The sequence below is a fragment of the Helianthus annuus genome, chromosome 7 (assembly GCF_002127325.2).
Source record: "Helianthus annuus cultivar XRQ/B chromosome 7, HanXRQr2.0-SUNRISE, whole genome shotgun sequence".
Classification (NCBI taxonomy): domain Eukaryota; kingdom Viridiplantae; phylum Streptophyta; class Magnoliopsida; order Asterales; family Asteraceae; genus Helianthus; species Helianthus annuus.
In genome coordinates this window covers 51316488-51338464 of record NC_035439.2, presented here as the reverse complement: position 1 = coordinate 51338464, position 21977 = coordinate 51316488, and positions in this window count along the sequence as shown.

Here is a 21977-nt window from a genome sequence, read left to right as displayed (position 1 = left end):
AATAGAAACCGAACTAAGAGCGATTCGAATATCATCATGATATTCGTGCACTTGCTAGCTCCATGGTGCAGAATGGCTGTGATGTTGTTCTTCCGAGGGAGTCAGTGCGTGCTGTGCAAGATAAGTTGGCTAACACTTTGTATGGGTATTTTTTAGGAGATCGTGTTGCGTTTCCAATTGTTGATTATATTGTGCGGACTAATTGGAAGAAATATGGGTTGTAAAAAACTATGATGAACGGGAATGGCTTTTTCTTTTTTAAGTTTAATGATGAAGTTGGTATGTTGAATGTTCTCAAGGATGGTCCATGGATAATTAGATCTCAACCGATGTTTCTTAATGGCTGGACTCCAACAACTAAACTAGAAAAGAAAGAGGTAAAAAAGGTTCAAGTATCGGTTAAAAGACATGAGGTTCCTATTGCGGCTTATACGGAAGATGGGCTTAGCCTGATTGCAACGACAATTGGGGAACCAAAGATGCTGGATTCTTTTACCACGTCTATGTGCACGGATTCATGGGGTCGTAGTAGCTATGCTAGAGCGTTGATAGAAATCTCTGCTGATAAAGATTTGCGAGAATAGGTCACAATGGCTATTCCTGAATCTGAGGGGGATGGTTTTATTAAAAAGACTATGTACGTGGAGTATGAATGGAGTCCGTATCGATGTGCCACATGTTGTGTGTTTGGCCACTCTAATGAGATGTGTTCGAAGCAACCAATGAAACCAGCTAAAGCTAAGTATGAGGATCACAAGCGCAATGTTCAACAAAATAAGCCAGCAAAGAGGATGCCTACTGTTAATCAAGATGGATACATAGGAGTGTATGGTAAGAAAGCTGCTAGAAAGGTTGGAGTTCCTGTAAACAAGCAAAAGTCTAAGTTCAAATATCGGCCTGTGGGGCCAAAGCCTAAGGGTGACGGCAACAATGCTTCAACATCAAACACATTCAGGTCGAGTAATCCGTTTGATATTTTCAATGAAGTGGATGCGGATTCGGGTACTAGTAAGAGTGCTTCGGGTATGGGCCGTGAGGATACAGGTGAAGACGAGGTAGTGGAGGTTTATAATGAAATGGATGAGTTTATGATGAATGGTACTCTAAATATAAATAGTAAAAAAGGGGCAAGCACTCCTTCTTCGGTTGTTAACGATGGTTAGTATCGCTACGTGGAATATAAGGGGGTTGAACCGCCCTCTTAAACAATCAGAGGTTCGTCAGGCGGTGAAGGATTATAATCTTAGTTTGTGTGCTATTTTGGAATCTCACGTTGAAATTGGAAAGCTTGATAAAGTTTGTAAAACCGTTTTTCGTTCTTGGGAGTGGACGTCCAATGGAGATAAGTGTGACAAAGGTACTAGAATTATTATTGGTTGGAATCCAGCAATTTTTTATGTCATGGTTTTGGCTCAAACTGATCAGGTTATGCACCTCCAGCTTATTTTTAAGTTGGATAAGAGGATGGTTTTTTGTTCAATTGTGTATGCGGCCAATTATTATGTTTCTCGTAGAGTTTTATGGCAAAATCTTTCCATGCATAAAGTTGTAGTTGGCAATGATCCTTGGTTCATTATGGGTGATTTCAACTCTGCACTGAATCTGGAAGACAAATCTATGGGGGCTTCATCAAGTTCAATTGGCATGAAGGAGTTTCAATCATGTGTGGATGATATCTAGATGTTTGACCTTAATCGATCGGGTTTCCACTTTACGTGGAACCAAAAACCTAAGAAGGGCATTGGATTACTGAAGAAAATCGACCGAGTCTTAGGGAATACCCAGTTTATGGCTTTATTCCCGTGCGTGGTTGCTCTGTTCCACCCGTATAGACTCTCGGACCATTGTCCGTGTATTTTAAAAATCCCTGAAGCTGGTAAGATGAAACCGAGATCTTTTAAATTTGCTAATTTTTTGGTTCATAAACCTGAGTTTCTAGAGATTGTAAAACGGACCTGGGATACCAAAATTAATGGAGTGCACCAGTTTTGTGTTGTAAAAAGACTTCGGCTTCTTAAAATGTCACACCCCCAAAATCCACTTGCGGAGTATCACCGCTTGGGAGCGTGACTGACCAGGATCAAGCCACCAATCATATTGAACAATATAAATAATTAAAGAAATTCATAAACCCAATTCAATACAATTGATGTTCCAACAAAACATAGTTTAAGTAGCGGAAGCAAGTAAGTAACCCAACATAGTTAATAGTTTTAAATGTCATAAAAGTTCAACATAGTAATCACGATCCTTGTCCACAACGACCGCGCCTCCAGTGCAAGCTCCATAAGTACCTAAGGTCCTGCAAGGCATGCAGCAACGAGTCAACACCTAGTTGAGCGAGTTCACAGTTAACAGTTCAGTAATAGTACAGTATGAGTAGTAGTATGTTCGTTCGTTATGTCATGTATCGTATTAGTTTCCATCGCGGCCTCCCAGGCAGGTATGCGAAGATGTTAGGGGATGTTCATCCCGAGTATTCTAGACTAGGTTTATCTGTATCGCGGCCTACCAGGCAGGTGTGCGAAGATTAGTAAATTGCAGTTCGCGGCCTTCCAAAGGCAGGTGTGCGAAGTCAGTCATAATATCGCGGCCAACCCTTGGCAGGTGTGCGAAGATCAGTTCAACAAGTGTTACTAGTCTAGTCGTAGTTCTATCAGCGGAGTATGTACAATAGTTCATCAAATCCCATTCCCACCCGGGAACCCCATGCCTTGGCTGTGTGAACTCACCTTGGTTTGCTCGGTATGTTATTGCTTCTAGGATTATTTAACTGTCTAAGTCCGTTACACACGACCTAGGATGCATGGCACATAAATCCGAGATAAGTGATTGCAAGCAAATAGGGTTTACAAGTCTTTGTTATTCAAGCAATTGTGTTATGTGCGTTCATTGTGTACGGAATGATATGATAAAGGTTGTTCGTGCATGTGGTATCATTCAGTCAAGTACAATGTCATATAATCACATACAGGTAGGGTATAGTAGCATGTTGTTTCTCATGGACTTGACATCACAAACACAAAGTCTTTTCAAGTATAAACAGAACTCAGAGCATGTAACATCACTGTATTTCAGATCATGCATTTAAACATGTATAAGCATAAGTATTCAGAAAATCGGGCATGTGTAAGCATTTACTAACTCATACATGTACAAGCATTCAATGTCGGACCCTGTACTAACCACAAAGGTCGGACTTCACATGCTCTAAAGAACTCGGTCCTCATTCAACAAGCATAAACTCATATGGCAGCCATTCACATAAAACTCAAATGTGAGGTTACACCTAAAAATCGGACCTTTGATCCTTTATACAACTCGGACAGGATCCATTCTTATAACCTCGGATCCTTTACATACTAGTGAAGCTCAGACATGTGGGGGGTGGGGGATCAAAAGTCGGACCAAGCAGGTGGGGGTTTAAACGTCGGACAGGGTGTGGGAGCCAAAACTCGGACCACATCAAGAGTCCTGAAACTCGGACCATACCAATGTGTGAAACTCGGACCTTTATATAACATAAAAGTCGGACAACATGTGGGGTAAAACTCGGACCCCTTCACTTTGATTTAAAACTCGGACACCCTCAACACATCAAGAAATTCGGACAAGGTTACCCTTCTTGAAACTCGGACATAATTATCAAATAAAACTCGGATACACACTTGTCTAAAAGGTCGGACATGCGGTTATCTATGAAACTCGGAACTCCATGTGCTAGTTTAAAACCTCGGGCAACATTCATGTGTACAAAACTCAGACAAACACATCATAAGAAACTCGGATCAAACTCAACTCATGAAACTCAGACAATTTCATTCATTCACAAACCTCAGACAACTAATTAAACATACGAAATGTTCCTGATCAAAGAGATTGTATCAGTTACGTTTTCTTTCGATCAACAGTTTCATTCATCCTTCTAAAAACTCTAATTTCAATCGCTTAACGGCAGAATCATAATCAATCGATCAATGCTTAACAACAATAATCATCACAAGAGCAATCTATCATGCATGCAACTAATCATCATCATCATTATCACAATATTTCTGAATCAAGTTAAAATCACAGAATATTATATGAAAACTAGGGTTTACACATACTACAAGAATCAAGAATATATGGCAATCAAACAATCAATAAACAATGATTAAGCAATTACCTTGATTGATTCTAAATGGATTGAAGGATTAAACTTGATGCAAAAGACTTGTGAAACCAAGAGTGGTGAGAAGATGGTTGTAGAGAGGATTAGAGGAGGTGAAAGTACGTGTTTTGATTCTTTGTGAATGATTAGTGAATGATTAGGGAAGGGAATTAGGGTTATGAGTTGTTAAGGTTTCACTATTAACCCTAAACACCCTTAAGTATTATTTATTACAGTTTCAACACCACATTCCATTATTTGTCAAATCTTTCACAAGTAGCACATAACCATGCACAACCACAAAACACTTTATTGTATCAAACGTATACAGTTTCATAGCAAACCAATTGTGCAAGTAAACAACTAAACAATTACTGAACGTGCAATAAATGCGAAATAGGAATCTTGGAAATTCGAGTTGTCACATTATCCCCAACTTGAAAGAAATTTCGTCCCGAAATTTAGCATGCGGTTACTGAGGAAGCTAGGTAAGTTGTATCGTTTACTGGTTTTCCTGGGGTGTCACATCACCCCCCCCGTTGATTTGGAATTTCGTCCTGAAATTCCGCAGTAGTAGCTTCAGTCTCAGTAGTGGTTGCATTGGTTCCGAATAACTGGGGGTATTTTTCTGTCATCTGGTCTTCGCGTTCCCAGGTGTACTCTGGGCCACGTTTGGAGTTCCAACGAACTCGAACAAGAGGGATTCTCTTGTGTTTGAGGACCTTAACATCCCGGTCCGTGATTTCAACTGATTCCTCGACGAACTGCAACCGCTCGTCGATAGTGAGTTTCCTTGAAAGGAATTATGAGAGTCTCATCTGACAGGCACTTCTTCAGATTCGACACGTGTAATACATTGTGAACTGCACCGAGTTCAGCTGGTAGGTTCAGTCTGTAGGCTACTGGGCCTATTCTTTCAGTGATTTTGAATGGTCCAACATACCGTGGATTGAGTTTGCCTCGTTTACCAAATCGAACCACACCCTTCCAGGGTGAGACTTTAAGTAAAACCCGGTCCCCGACCTGAAATTCCAATGGCTTCCTACGCTTATCCGCGTAGGCTTTCTGACGGTCGCGTGCTGCCGCCATGCGTTGTCGTATTTGTGCAATCTTTTCTGTGGCGTCCACTACAATCTCTGGACCCGTAATCTGACTATCCCCCACCTCTGCCCAACAGAGAGGTGACCGGCATTTACGCCCGTACAATGCCTCGAATGGAGCGGCTTGAATGCTGGTGTGGTAACTATTATTGTATGAGAACTCCACCAGAGGGAGGTGCTTTTCCCAGCCGTTGCCGAAATCGATAACACACGCCCGAAGCATGTCTTCAAGAGTTTGGATTGTTCGCTCAGACTGCCCATCCGTCTGAGGGTGATACGCTGTACTCATGTCTAACCGTGAGCCGAAAGATTTGTGCATCGCTTGCCATAGTTCTGATGTGAATCGTGCATCCCGATCCGAAATGATAGAGGTGGGCACCCCGTGCCTCGAAACAACCTCTTTAAGATAAACGTCTGCGAGAGTGGAGAACTTATCCGTTTCCTTTATAGCCAGGAAGTGTGCAGACTTGGTGAGTCGATCCACGATCACCCATATAGTATCATTCCCACGCTGAGATCTAGGTAAGCCTGTAACAAAATCCATGGAAATTTCTTCCCATTTCCACTATGGTATCCTGGGTTGTTGAAGTAGGCCCGCTGGTTTCTGATACTCTACTTTGACTTTTGCACAAGTCAAACACTTGCCGACGTAAGTTGCAATGTGGGCCTTCATGCTAGGCCACCAGTATGTAGTTCTGATGTCGTGGTACATTTTATCCGACCCTGGATGTACCGAGTAGCGAGATTTGTGAGCTTCGTCCATTACAAGCTCTCGTAAGCCGCCATAAAGTGGGACCCAAATACGCCCCGTTACATAGTATGCACCGTCTTCCTTTTGTTCCATTCGTTGCCTTAAGCCGCGTAAAGCTTCAGCTTTGATGTTTTCGGGTTTCAATGCTTCTATCTGAGCAGTTCGTATTTGTGCAGGAAGACTGGACTGAATAGTGAGCTGCAAGGCTCGTACGCGTCTAGGTAGAGTGTCCTTTCGACTGAGAGCGTCAGCCACAACATTGGCTTTGTCTGGATGGTACTTGATAGCGCATTCATAATCATTAAGTAGCTCGACCCATCGTCGTTGACGCATGTTCAATTCCTTCTGCTTGAAGATATGCTCGAGACTCCTGTGATCGGTGTAAATAGTGCACTTGGTACCGTACAGGTAGTGGCGCCATATCTTAAGCGCGAAAACAACAGCTCCCAGCTCTAAATCGTGCGTCGTATTATTCCGTTCATGAACTTTGAGTTGACGAGAGGCGTAGGCAATAACTTTATCCCGCTGCATCAATACACAACCAAGTCCCTGTATCGACGCGTCACAATAGACCACAAAATCATCCGTGCCTTCTGGCTATGAGAGAATAGGTGCGCTGCATAGTCTATCCTTCAGGTACTGAAAGGCAGTTTCTTGTGTATTACCCCAACGATAGGTAACACCTTTCTGTGTCAACATGGTAAGCGGCTGTGCGATCTTGGAAAAGTCTTTGATGAATCGTCTGTAATACCCCGCCAAACCCAAGAATTGGCGTATTTCCGTCGGTGTACGCGGTGCAGGCCAGTTCCTGATCGAATCTACCTTGGATGGATCGACGTGAATCCCATCCCTGTTCACCACATGGCCTAAGAAGTGGACTTCACGAAGCCAGAAGTCGCATTTTGAAAACTTTGCGTACAGTTGTTCCTTTCGAAGAAGTTCCCAGATCAATCGTAGGTGCTGTTCGTGTTCCTCCTGACTCTTGGAGTAAATCAGAATGTCGTCGATGAAGACAATGACGAACTTGTCAAGATAGGGTTTGCACACCCTGTTCATAAGATCCATGAAAACTGCCGGCGCGTTCGTAAGCCCAAATGGCATGACTTAGAAACTCGTAGTGACCGTAGCGAGTTCTGAATGCTGTCTTGGAGACGTCCTCATCCCGGACTCTCAGCTGATGATAACCAGACCTTAGATCAACCTTGGAGTAGTAACTCGACCCTTGCAACTGGCCGAATAAGTCGTCAATGCGTGGAAGAGGATAGCGGTTCTTCACTGTGACCTTGTTCAGTTCACGGTAATCAATTTCACATCCTGAAGGTGCCATCCTTCTTTTTCACAGATAATTGGTATCCAAGAGTTCTTGTAGCTCCCCAAGGCGAAGAGATAGGTCGGATAAATCCCTTATCCAAGATTTCTTGTAGCTGCGTCGATAGTTCTCCCGATTCTGGTGGAGCTAAGCGATACGGTGCTCGAGCTATGGGTGCTGCTCCTGGAGCGAGCTCGATTTGAAATTCGACCTGACGATGAGGCGGTAGACCAGGTAAATCTTTAGGGAACACCTGAGGAAAGTCGCGTACAACTGAATGGTCTTCCAACTTCTTTTCTTTCGCTGATGCGTCAGTAACGAGAGCCAAAATTGCGGTGTGGCCTTCCGCAAACATTTCTGAGCCTTCAAGAAAGAGGTGATGCCAACCACAGCACCACTCTTGTCGCTTTGAACTTCGAGAGGTTCTTGGCCAGAACGAGGAATGCGAACAATCTTTTCTTTGCATAGGATTTCTGCTTGCTGTTGCTGCTGGCGATTCCGATTTGCAGGCCGTGGGCTCCTGAATCCTTAGCTTCATGGCCCATCTTGAGACACCTCTGGCAACGTCCCTCGTTGCACTAACCACCGTGGTGTCTGTTGCATTCGTTACACATTGGGTGAATTCCCCCGATATCCACCCTGCCCCTGATCACCAGAAGTTGGCTGACTCGGGCTCTGGTGATCACTATTCTTGCGCTGCTGCTGTGCTTGAGACTGAACGGTAGCGGAACCCTTGCTGGAATACCCATCCCATTTCCGCTTGTGTGTCACTAGGAGTAGCGGGAGTAGCAGAAGTGGCAGCGGTAGTAATAGCGCTGATACAACTAGGCAGCATGTTCTGTTCCACTGCCCGATCCGTGAGGCGATGAGCAAGACACTGAATGTCTTGGATATTGTCGAGGTTAGCCGATGTAGCATGGCTCTGAATCTCTGAGGCTAGACCCTTGAGGTATAATTCGATACGCTTGCTTGGATGGTCCACCATGGTTGGACACAAGATGGCTAGTTCGTCCGACCGTTTCGTATAAGCTTCAATTTCTGACCCTGTCATTTTCAAATGGTAAAGCTCCACGTCCAACTTGTGGATGTCATCATGCGTGCAGTATTCCCTTTTTGATGAGTTCCTTAAAATCGTTCCAAGGGGTGGCGTTAGCAGCTGCCAACCCTAGTATCTGTACTTGCGCGTTCCACCAGGTTAGCGCGATTCCTTCCAAAGTACCAGTGGCGTACTTGACCCTGCGAGCCTCAGGGCATTCACACATCTCGAATACCGACTCGAGCTTCCCAAACCAATGGAGTAGTCCCACTGCTCCCTTTGTGCCACTGAATGTGCTTGGACGAGAGTCCATGAAGTTCTTGAATGTGCAGACAGGTTGTTGTGCGTTCTGACCCGTTGCGCGAGAAAGATAGGTCAAGGTTAAGCGCGAGAGTTGGGTCACGAGAGTAGGATCTAACATCCTAGGATAGGTCTGGAATAGCAGGTTATACCTCCTGCTTGTGCAGCTGCAAGCGCCGCAGCAACTTGTTCGTTAATGAGAGTCGTCAACTGGGCTTGTGTCATGTTGATACGTCCGGCCATTGATCTTCACATCAAAGGCAACATAGGTGGGTGAGGTTCGCGAATAGTGCGATGACAGAAGAGTGTAAGCACATAGGTGTTCTTAAGCAATAACAAGTAGTGAGCAAAGTAATGTAAGCATACTGCGAGCAAAGTTCTATGCAATTCTAGCATGTAGGCAATAAACATAAACCTTATTACCTAGGATGTTGAGTCTTGCACGTGGAGCGAAGCGTCGTTGTGGATCGTTGAGAGCACTGTTCTGGTTATAGTCTGGTTTTAATAAAACGTTTTTCCCATATTAAAACCAAGTTCTCTATAACCAATGGCTCTGATACCAATCTGTCACACCCCCAAAATCCACCTGCGGAGTATCACCGCTTGGGAGCGTGACTGACCAGGATCAAGCCACCAATCATATTGAACAATATAAATAATTAAAGAAATTCATAAACCCAATTCAATACAATTGATGTTCCAACAAAACATAGTTTATGTAGCGGAAGCAAGTAAGTAACCCAACATAGTTAATAGTTTTAAATGTCATAAAAGTTCAACATAGTAATCACGATCCTTGTCCACAACGACCGCGCCTCCAGTGCAAGCTCCATAAGTACCTAAGGTCCTGCAAGGCATGCAGCAACGAGTCAACAACTAGTTGAGCGAGTTCACAGTTAACGGTTCAGTAATAGTACAGTATGAGTAGTAGTATGTTCGTTCGTTATGTCATGTATCGTATTAGTTTCCATCGCGGCCTCCCAGGCAGGTATGCGAAGATGTTAGGGGATGTTCATCCCGAGTATTCTAGACTAGGTTTATCTGTATCGCGGCCTACCAGGCAGGTGTGCGAAGATTAGTAAATTGCAGTTCGCGGCCTTCCAAAGGCAGGTGTGCGAAGTCAGTCATAATATCGCGACCAACCCTTGGCAGGTGTGCGAAGATCAGTTCAACAAGTGTTACTAGTCTAGTCGTAGTTCTATCAGTGGAGTATGTACAATAGTTCATCAAATCCCATTCCCACCCGGGAACCCCATGCCTTGGCTGTGTGAACTCACCTTGGTTTGCTCGGTATGTTATTGCTTCTATGATTATTTAACTGTCTAAGTCCGTTACACACGACCTAGGATGCATTGCACATAAATCCGAGATAAGTGATTGCAAGCAAATAGGGTTTACAAGTCTTTGTTATTCAAGCAATTGTGTTACCTACATGCTATAACCAGAACAGTGCTCTCAACGATCCACAACGACGCTTCGCTCCACGTGCAAGACTCAACATCCTAGGTAATAAGGTTTATGTGTATTGCCTACATGCTAGAATTTGCATAGAACTTTGCTCGTAGTATGCTTACATTACTTTGCTCACTACTTGCTATTGCTTAAGAACACCTATGTGCTTACACTCTTCTGTCATCGCACTACTCGCAAACCATTCTCACTTACGTTACATTTGCTATAAAGGTCATGGCCGGATATATCGACATGACACAAGCCCTGTTGACGGCTCTCATTAACGAACGAATTGCTGCGGCACTTGCAGCCATACAAGCAGGATGTAAACCTAGTGCCTTCAGTGGAACTGAGGGAGTTGTAGGCCTCCTCCATTGGTTCGAGAGGCTCGAAACTGACTTTGAGGTACATGATTGCCCTGAGTTTCGTAGGGTAAAGTTTGCTTCTAGAACACTCGAAGGTGCTGCATTAACCTGGTGGGAAGCACAGATTAAGATGTTAGGGTTGGCAGCTGCTAATGCCACCCCCTGGAACGAGTTCAAGGACCTGATTAAGGAAGAGTTTTGTAGTCGTGAAGACATCCACAAACTAGAGGTAGAGTTCCTCAACCTACAGATGGTGGGGTCTGAAATTAAAGTTTATACGAGGAGATCGAATGAATTAGCCACATTTTGTCCTACTATGGTAGACTCTCCCACCAAACGTATCGAGCTGTATCTCAAGGGTCTGGTGCCAGAAATTCAGAGTCATGTGACTGCAGATAACCTTGACACTATCCAGCAGGTCACTCGTCTTGCTCATCGTCTCACAGATCAGGAAGTGGATCAGAACAAGCTGCCAAAACGCATCAGTGCTACCACTACTGCTGTCACTACTTCTGCTGCTCCCAGGGACAACAAAAGAAAATGGGATGGGGATTCCAGCAAGGGATCAGCTCCAGTTCAGTCACAGGTTCAGCGGCAAAAGACTGACCGTTATCAGAGTCCCACTCAGCACTCTTCAGGCAACCAGGGGCAGGGTGGATATCGGGGAATTCATCCACTATGTGACAGGTGCAACAGACACCACAGTGGATGGTGTCGCAAGGAACGATGTCAGAGATGTCTCAAGATTGGTCATGAAGCAAAGGATTGTCGAAACTCACGTCCTGTAACCCAAGAACAACAACGACCGCCTCAACCTTCACAGAACCAGCAACTACAACCACCAGCTCCACAGAACACACAGCAGCAGCCACAGCGTGGGAACGGGGGATGTTTCCAGTGTGGGGCTGAAGGTCATTTTAAACGCGATTGCTCTCAATTAAACCAGGACCAGACTCAAAACCACGACCATGGAAACAGGGACGACAACGGGGAAAGCGTTGGGGGAAGCAATGGAAACCATGACGCCGGGGCAGCGTGTACATGGTTGGTCAGGGAGACGCAATGAACGATATTTGAACTTATAACTTATCTTGGGTTTTCATTATTATGTTTACGCTACTCAAACAAAGTTTGGCTCGAACATTAATCGTATTGGGTTTTATGAATTACTTTACCTACTATATTTTATGTTTGATATGATGGATGGTCTGATATTATTGAACGCACCTGCCGTATTTATGGACCTTACGAACAGAGTATGCAAACCCTATTTTGACAAGTTCGTCATTGTCTTCATCGACGACATTCTGATCTACTCCAAGAGTCAGAAGGAGCACGAGCAGCACTTACGTCTTATCTTGGAACTTCTTCGAAAGGAGCAACCGTACGCAAAGTTTTCAAAATGCGACTTTTGGATTCGTGAAGTCCAGTTCTTAGGCCATGTGGTGAACAGGGATGGAGTTCATGTCGATCCATCCAAGGTAGATTCGATCAGGAATTGGCCGGCACCGCGTACACCAACCGAAATACGCCAATTCTTGGGTTTGGCGGGGTACTACAGGTGGTTTATCAAAGACTTCTCCAAGATCGCGCAGCCGCTCACTATGCTGACACAGAAAGGTGTTGTTTACAGATGGGGTAATACGCTGGAAACTGCTTGTCAGTACCTGAAGGATAGACTATGCAACACACCTATCCTCTCACTGCCGGAGGGCACGGATGACTTCGTGGTTTATTGTGACGCATCGATACAGGGGCTTGGTTGTGTATTGATGCAGCAGGATAAAGTTATTGCCTACGCCTCTCGTCTACTCAAGGTTCATGAACGGAACTACACGACGCACGATTTAGAGCTGGGAGCTGTTGTTTTCGCGCTTAAGATATGGCGACACTACCTGTACGGTACCAGGTGCACGATTTACACCGATCACAGGGGTCTCGAGCATATTCTTAAGCAAAAGGATTTGAACATGCGTCAACGGAGATGGGTTGAACTACTGAACGACTACGAATGCGCCATCAAGTATCATTCAGGCAAGGCCAATGTTGTGGCCGACGCCCTCAGTCGAATGGACACCCTACCTAAGCGCGTGCGAGCGCTACAGCTTACTATTAGGTCCAGTCTTCCTGCACAGATACGAACTGCTCAGATGGAAGCATTAAAGCCCGAAAACGTCAAGGCTGAAACTTTACGCGGCCCAAGGCAACGAATGGAACAAAAGGAAGACGGCGCATACTATGTAATGGGGCGTATTTGGGTCCCACTCTATGGCGGTTTACGAGAGCTTTTGATGGATGAAGCTCATAAGTCTCGCTACTCGGTACATCCAGGTTCGGATAAGATGTATCACGACATCAGAACTACATATTGGTGACCTAGCAGGAATGCCCACATCGCTACTTACGTCGGCAAGTGCTTAACATGTGCAAAGGTCAAAGTGGAGCATCAGAAACCAGCGGGCCTACTTCAGCAGCCCAAGATACCGCAATGGAAATGGGAAGAAATTTCCATGGATTTTGTTACAGGCTTACCCAGATCCCAGCGTGGGAATGATACTATAAGGGTGATCGTGGATCGACTCACCAAGTCTGCACACTTCCTGGCTATTAAGGAAACGGATAAGTTCTCCACCCTCGCAGACATCTATCTTAAAGAAGTTGTTTCGAGGCACGGGGTGCCCACCTCCATCATTTCGGATCGGGATGCACGATTCACGTCAGAACTATGGCAAGCGATGCGCAAATCTTTCGGCTCACGATTAGACATGAGCACAGCATATCATCCCCAGACGAATGGGCAGTCTGAGCGCACGATTCAAACTCTTGAAGACATGCTTCGGGCATGTGTTATCGATTTCGGCAACAGCTGGGAAAAACACCTTTCTTTTAGTGGAGTGTTCGTACAATAACAGTTACCACACAGCATACAAGCCGCTCCATTCGAGGCATTGTACGGACGTAAATGCCGGTCACCTCTCTGTTGGGCAGAGGTGGGGGATAACTAGATTACAGGTCCAGAAATGGTAGTTGACGCTACTGATCAAATAGCACAGATACGACAACGCATGGCGACAGCTTGTGATCGCCAGAAAAGCTACGCTGATTTGCGCAGAAAACCGCTCGAATTCCAAGTTGGGGATCGAGTGCTACTTAAAGTCTCACCCTGGAAGGGTGTGGTTCGATTTGGTAAACGAGGCAAACTCAATCCACGGTATGTTGGACCGTTCGAAATCACTGTAAGAATAGGCAAAGTAGCCTACAGACTAAACCTACCAGCTGAACTCGGTGCAGTTCACAACGTATTTCACGTGTCGAATCTGAAGAAGTGCCTGTCAGATGAGACCCTCATAGTTCCTTTTAAGGAACTCACTATCAATGAGCGGTTGCAGTTCGTCGGGGAACCAGTTGAAATCACGGACCGGGATGTAAGGTCCTCAAACACAAGAGAATCCCTCTTGTTCGAGTTCGTTGGAACTCCAAACGTGGCCCAGAGTACACCTAGGAACGCGAAGACCAGATGACAGAAAAGTACACCCATTTATTCGAAACCAATGCAACCACTACTGAGGCTGAAGCTACTAACACTGAATTTCGGGACGAAATTCCAAATCAACGGGGGGATGATGTGACACCCCAGGAAAACCAGTGAATAATACAGCTTACCTAGCTTCCTTAGTGAGTGCGTACCAAATTTCGGGACGAAATTTCTTTCAAGTTGGGGATAATGTGACAACTCAAATTTCCAAGATTTCTATTTCGCATTTATTGCACGTTCTTATATTGTTTAGCTGTTTATTTGCACAATTAATTGCTATGAAATTGTATACGTTTTGATGCGATGAATCGTATTGTGTGATTGTGCATGATTGTTTGTTAATTGTGAAAGACTTGGTAAATATATGAACTTGGTGGTGAAACTAGGAAATGGTTATGGGATGGTGTGCATGTGTAAAATATAATACTTAGGGAGGTAGAGGGTAATTAGTGAAATCCTAGATACTTAACCCTAAATCCCCTTTTCACTAATCATTTGCACACAAAACTAAAACAAGTACTTGCAATTCTCTAATCCCCTAGCAATCATCATCACCACCATCATTGGCACAAGGCATTCAACACTTTCGATTCCACATTTCTCTAGAATCATCACAAGGTAAATGATTATTGCTTATTGATTTCTTGATTATATCAAATGATTATTGTTTATTGATTTCTTGATCATGTGCTCATGGAAAACCCTAGTTTCTCATGTGTTATTCTGTGATTTGATCCTGGATAGTTGAGATTATGATTAGATGCATGCTCGATAGATTATTATTGTGATGATTGTTGTTGTTTAGCATCGGTCGAGTAATTTTGATTTTTCTGCCGTCGATATGATTGAAGTTAGGGTTTGCTTGAACATGGAAAACGTAACTGCTATAACTCTACGATCATATGATTAATGTTGCTCAGAGTTTTGTGATTATATGTGTCTGAGTTTTGTTACAACTTGAATGTCCGACTTTCCTTTAAGCAAAAGGTCCGAAGATTGTTTTGTGTTGTGATGACCGAGTTTCTTTCCGTTAAGGATGCCCGAGGTTGTATTAAACATGTTAAAGGTCCGAACATAATGAACAAAAGGCAATGGTCCGAGTTTAAGGCCCTAAGGTCAACGTCCGACTTTTATACCTTCAAATGGTCCGAGTTTAAGGCCCTTCCCTCATGTCCGACCTTTGTAACCCCCCCCCCCACCTAATAAGGTCCGAGTTTCCTCACTCCATGTAAGTCCGAGTTTCATGGGGGTCTTAGTGATCCGAGTTTGTTGGGCTCTTAGTGATCCGAGGTTGTTAAGGACCACCCTTGTCCGACTTTTGATACCCACCCCCCCCCCCCTATCCGAGTTTTAAAAGGGTTACCCATTGTCCGAGTTTATGAAATGAAAGAAGTCCGAGGTTTATAACCATGCTCTTGTCCGAGTTTTGTTAAAGAAATATTAAGTCCGACTTCTTGTATAACACAAAGGGATCAAAACCTTAGTTCAATTCAAGTGGTTCGTAATTTTAATAAGATACATGTAGTCCAACTTTCATGCTTATACTTGTTGTCCGAGTGTTGGCCTGATATGATATGATGTTAACCCTGTGATCTGCTCGTAAACCTGTTAAGTATGTAAGGCAGTAGAGCATGTAAACCGTTGATGAGTTACTAAGCTATTAACTCTAATTGTTCGTTAACTCTGTTAGTTAACTTGTACCGTTAAGCTATTATTCCTGTTCCATGTGTTAAATGTGTTAAGTATTAACCATGTTAAGTGTATCAGTTCTGCGAAAAATGTGTTATTTTGCTAAGTATGTTGATCTTGTTAAACATGACGACCCTGTTAATTGTGTTACTGAATAACCCTGTTCGTATTAACCAAGAACTCTATCGTATGTGATACATGATGTTGATTGTGAAATGCTTTATGATATGGATTACCTGCGTATTTATACGAACATGAACTGATTTATTACACGTGCACACAATAGGACTTGACTGATTACTTGTGAGTGCATAACATAGCATACCGAGCAAACCAAGGTGAGTTCACACCCTTACTAAGGCATGGGATTCCCAAGGGCTTGGGAATGGGATTGAAGGAATAAGGTTGAATAGATTCGTACTGACACTAATACTAGACTACCATACCACTGTCCTCGGTTGTGCAGGACACATATTTATGCTATTCACTGTCCTCGGTTGTGCAGGACACGTACTCATGCTATTCACTGTCCTCGGTTGTGCAGGACACATACTTACAATCTACGTAGACTTATACTTACTACTATCCTTGGTTGTGAAGGATACTTATACATACTACTATCCTCGGTTGTGAAGGATACTTATACTGAATTACTATCCTCGGATGTGAAGGATACTTATACTTATTCCTATCCTCGGTTGTGAAGGATACTTATGGTTACGAGTAGTCTAGTGGTTATACAACATGGGAAGCCCCCACCAATAGAACGTACTAACGGCCCAATAGAGCCACCTGTTTCAAACGAACTTACTATTACGCATTTACTTTCTGTGAACTCGCTCAACTAGTTGTTGATCCTCTGTTACATGCCTTGCAGGTCGTTAGATACATGGAGCTTGCACAGGGAGGAGCTGGTCGTTGTGGGCTTGGATCGCGATTATCTTGTTAATCACTTATGATACTTGATACTTTATTACAATGGGTTTTATCTATACGCTTCCGCTAAACAACGATAACTTACTTATGTTTTGGAACACCATTCATATGGATTTGATTTGGTTTAATGGCAATTACTTTTATTATATATATTGTTCTACATGATTGGTGGCTTGATCCTGGTCAGTCACGCTCCCAAGCGGTGATACTCCGCAGGTGGATTTTGGGGGTGTGACAGAATGTAAATTCTCTGCTCAAGTCTGGCATATGGTTAGACAAAAGGTGGGCATGGATTCTGTTCAACCAATATGGGGGGATATTGTGCATTGGCTGTTAGCTCGAGCCCGGTCGAAGTCAGCAGCTAATTTTGTTGCTAGAGTGTTAGTTGCGGCTAGTGCTTATGTTATTTGGCAGGAGCGGAATGCTAGGTTGTTCAAGAATCAGTTAAGACCACCAGAAACTATTAGTGCAACTACCATTCAAATGGTTCGATACAAACTGATGGGAGTGAAGCTGAAGAATACTGCTAGCGTCCAGAGGCTTCTTGGAGAATGGGAGATCCACAGAGTTCACAGGGATGTCGATGGTGGTTGAGTAGTTGATAGTTTGTTTTGGTTTTGTTTGCTAGATTAGAGTCTAGTGGTTTTATGTTTTGGTTGGTTTTGTCTTTTTCGTTTACTTTCATGGGGCATGTCTCATGATTGAACTAGCGTAGGATTTCTACACTACTTGTTTTGTTTGGTTGTGAATATATAGACTCATCGGGTTAACCCTTTACCCAAAAAAATATCATCATGACTAGGTTGGATTCGGTTCCTGCAGCATCCCTAACCAGAAGGTTTCAGAAAGGGTGGTATCTGGATCTTAAATCATCCGTACTTGATTGAATTTGGGTCCTTTAGCTATCCTAGTCTGCAGGATTTAGAATGAGTGGTTTCTAGATGCAATAGCAACCGAACTAAGAGTGATTCGAATATCATTCATACTCAATTGGATTTTGATTCTGTAGCATCCCTAACAAGAACTATTCAGAACGTGAGTTATCCGGATTCTGAATCATGTATACTCGTTGAATTCGGATCATGTAGCTTCCCTAGCAAAAAGGATTTAGAAAGGTTGGGTTTTTCCCGATCAAATCGAAACCGAACTAAGAGTAATTTGAATATCGTCATGCCTTGGTTGGATTTGGTTCCTGTAGTATACCTAACCAAAAGGATTCCGAACGGGTGGTATCTGGATTCTAAATCATCCATACATAATTGAATTCGGATCTTTCAGCTATCCTAGTCTAATCTTCCGGTAGCTGAGAAAGCTAAGCCTAGATCGTTTAAGTTTGCTAATCTTTTGATTCACTGTCACACCCCAATTTGCAGCGGAAGAAAAAATGTGGGATGCAACAGACACCTCTGGTACAAGTATATTGTTTATAAAGACACTACATTTTATTAATTACAAAATGTTGATTACATACTACATGTATGTTACAACTGCATATTCCCATGAACCACATAAGTCTTCTAAGTCGCATGCGTCTATCTCAATATTTGCCAATAAACATGTCTTGAACAACATACACGGATCACATCAGTCTCAAGTTACCTGAAATGCATGTTAGTTTTAAAAGGGGTCAGCTAAACGCTGCTGGTGAGTTCCACTGGTTTGGTTGTTTCGTTTCAAAATGTATCAACATGTTTAATTGCACATATTACGGTTCATAGATGGAATTACTGTAGGATCGTTTTCACGACCGAAACGAGTCATTCAGAGGTGTTCTTCTCAATACGAGAGGCGGAAACTAACGTATCGAGTTCGAAACAGCTAGATATTCACATTAAATGTCTTGTTTATTAATTTGACAAAGTTTTACAGCAAGTAGACACTTCGGCAACAGTTCAGCGCTGAAACCGGAAAGCTACAAATGACAAGGCACATCAGGTATATATAGGCTATTTCGTACGAAATGACCCAGAGTTCATTTCGTGCGAAATCAGTAAAGTCTATTTCGTACGAAATGACCCTTTGTCATTTCGTGCGAAATCACTTTCCTACACTTTTTCTCGTTTTTCGTGTCTTGATCTATCTATTCTAAAACTAGACTCGATACAAGACGAAGTCGACAGATGTCACACCCCGACCACGTTAAAACAACAAACCGTGGCGGAAATGTCGGGGAGTGTTGTAACAGAATCATTGTTTCAAAACACACGGAATATTGAAGTTTTGTTTTATTAAACATTATCCGTTTACATCGTCTTGAAATCTAACAAACAAGTTAAACATAGTCTATCATTGTTATTAAGTCACTAAGGCCTCGTCCAGTCCTATATGAGTGTGCATTCTAGCAATCGACATCAATCAACAATACCTGAAACATATGTGAAAACAAAGTCAGCAAAGAAATGCTGGCGAGTACATAGGTTTTATGAGAGTGTCGGATTCATGGCTAGTTTATATGTTGCAGTACCTTTGTGACAACTCAAATTTCCAAGATTTCTATTTCGTATTTATTGCACGATCATGTATTGATTGCCATGAAATTATATATGTTTTGATTGTTTGATTGTGTATAGTTGTTGGTTATTTGTGAAACTTGTCTAATGTGTAAACTTGGTGGTGGAACTATGAAACGATTATGAGATGGTGTGCATTTGTAAATTATAATACTTAGGGAGGTAGAGTGAAATTAGTGAAATCCTAGATACTTAACCCTAACCTCATTTCACTAATCATTTGCACACAAATCCAAAGCACGTACTTGTAACTCTCTAATCCTCTAAGCAAGCATCATCACCAAATCATTTGGCACAAGAAAATCATCACTCTTGATTACTCTTTCTCTAGGATCATCACAAGGTAATTGTTTAATCATTGTTGTGATTAATTGTTGATTGTTTGATTGTTTTCAATTCTTGATTCTTGTGAATTCTTGTAAACCCTAGTCTCTATATAATACTCCTGTGTTTTTGATTGAGGTTGATTATTATAATGTGAAGATGATTAATCATATAATCAATTGCCTGATGATTTTGATGCGTAATGTGTAGACATAAAGATTGTTGTTTTGATCGGCTTAATGCAAACGTATGAACCTAGGGTTTTTGATCGTATGAATGAAAGATGTAACTGACGTTTGATTCTGTGCAAATTGAAGTTCACGTATGAAACTGTCTGAGTTTAGTGATATTGTTAATGTCCGAGTTTGATAACACACATGTCTGAGTTTATTCACAGCATCTAGTCCGAATTTGTTAAGAGAGAACGATCATGTCCGAAGTTGTTATATGAATGCTTATTGTCTGAGTTTAATAAATTGATTGTATCCGAGTTTATTAAGAGAAAACATGTCCGAGTTTGTTGATTGAATAAGGACCGAGTTTGTTGATTGAATAAGGACCGAGTTTGTTGAATGATATTGGTCCGAGTTTAAGGAATCATCCATTGTCCGAGTTTAATGATGACAATTGGACCGAGTTTATGAAAAACTCACAAGGTCCGACCTTGAGTACTTGTCCGAGTATAATGTCCATATGCTGTCCGAGTTTAATAAACTTAATATGGACCGAGTTTAATGACTTTAGTTTGGGCCGAGTTTAATCACTTGGTTTGGACCGAGATTAGTGACTTGCATTTGGGCCGAGTTTAGTCAATTGATTTGGTCCGAGATTAATATGATCTAGCATGTCCGACTTTAATAAGTTTATAAGTGGTCCGACTTTTAAACAGGGGAAGCCCCCCCCCATACTGTCTGAGTTTTAGAAGGGCAAGGCTCTGATGTTATGTGATATTCAGTTTGAAACAGTGAACTATGTGAATTGTAATGACTAACCTGTTAAGCTTATTAACAATAATCAAATGAAAGTACCTTATCAGTGGTAACTAGGTTAACACCCACGTGAGGTTAAACTGTGAAATCAAAGACACGACACATGAATTATGTGAATTGTATGAATGGGTTAACTGTTACGTGATACATGATTGACACATGATATTGGCTATCGAGCACTATGTGACATTAGATTACATGCGTATCGTTGCGAACATGAACTGATTTGTTATACGTGCATACAATAGGACTCAATTGATTACTTGTGAGTGCATAACTTAGCATACCGAGCAAACCAAGGTGAGTTCACACAGCCAAGGCATGGGGTTCCCAGGGTGGGAATGGGATTTGATTGTTTACTGGTACTTATCTATATTGGAACGTAGTGATGTGATTTGATGAACTATGGTACATACTCCGCTGATTGAACTACGACTAGACTAGTAACACTTATTGAACTGATCTTCGCACACCTGCCAAGGGTTGGCCGCGATATTATGACTGACTTCGCACACCTGCCTTTGGAAGGCCGCGAACTGTAATTTACTAATCTTCGCACACCTGCCTGGTCGGCCGCGATACAGATAAACCTAGTCTAGAACACTCGGGATGAACATCCCCCCTAATATCTTCGCATACCTGCCTGGGAGGCCGCGATGGAAACTAATACGATACACGACATAACGAACGAACATACTACTACTCACACTATACTATCACTGAACTGTAAACTGTGAACTCGCTCAACTATTTGTTGATCCTCTGTTTCATGCCTTGCAGGACTTTAGGTACATATGGAGCTTGCACAGGGAGGAGCAGGTCGTTGTGGAGATTGGATCGTGGATGTTATGTTATACTTACAACACTTGAACTATTTACATACATTGGATATCATTATTACACTTCCGCTACTTGAATTATGTTTTGTTGGAACATCAATCGTATTGAATAATTGGTTTACATTTATTATACTTGACATTAACTACATGTTCGATATGATTGGTGGCTTGATCCTGGTCAGTCACGCTTCCAAGCGGTGATACTCCGCAGGTGGATTTTGGGGGTGTGACAGATTGGTATCAGAGCCAGGTTATAGAGAACTTGGTTTTAATATGGGAAGAACGTTTTTATTAAAACCAGACTATAACCAGAACAGTGCTCTCAACGATCCACAACGACGCTTCGCTCCACGTGCAAGACTCGACATCCTAGGTAATAAGGTTTATGTTCATTACCTGCTCGCTAGAACTGCATAGAACTTTGCTCGTAGTATGCTTACATTACTTTGCTCACTACTTGTTATTGCTTGAGAACACCTACGTGCTTACACTTTTCTGTCATCGCCCTACTCGCGAACCACTCTCACTTACATTACTTTTACTATGAAGATCATGTCTGGAAGAATCAGCATAACTCAAGCCCAGCTAGAGGCTCTCGTTCAAGCTCAAGTTGCTGCGGCAGTTGCAGCCGCTCAAGCAGGTCAACACGCGCAGCAGCCTGTCTGCACATTCAAGAACTTCATGGACTG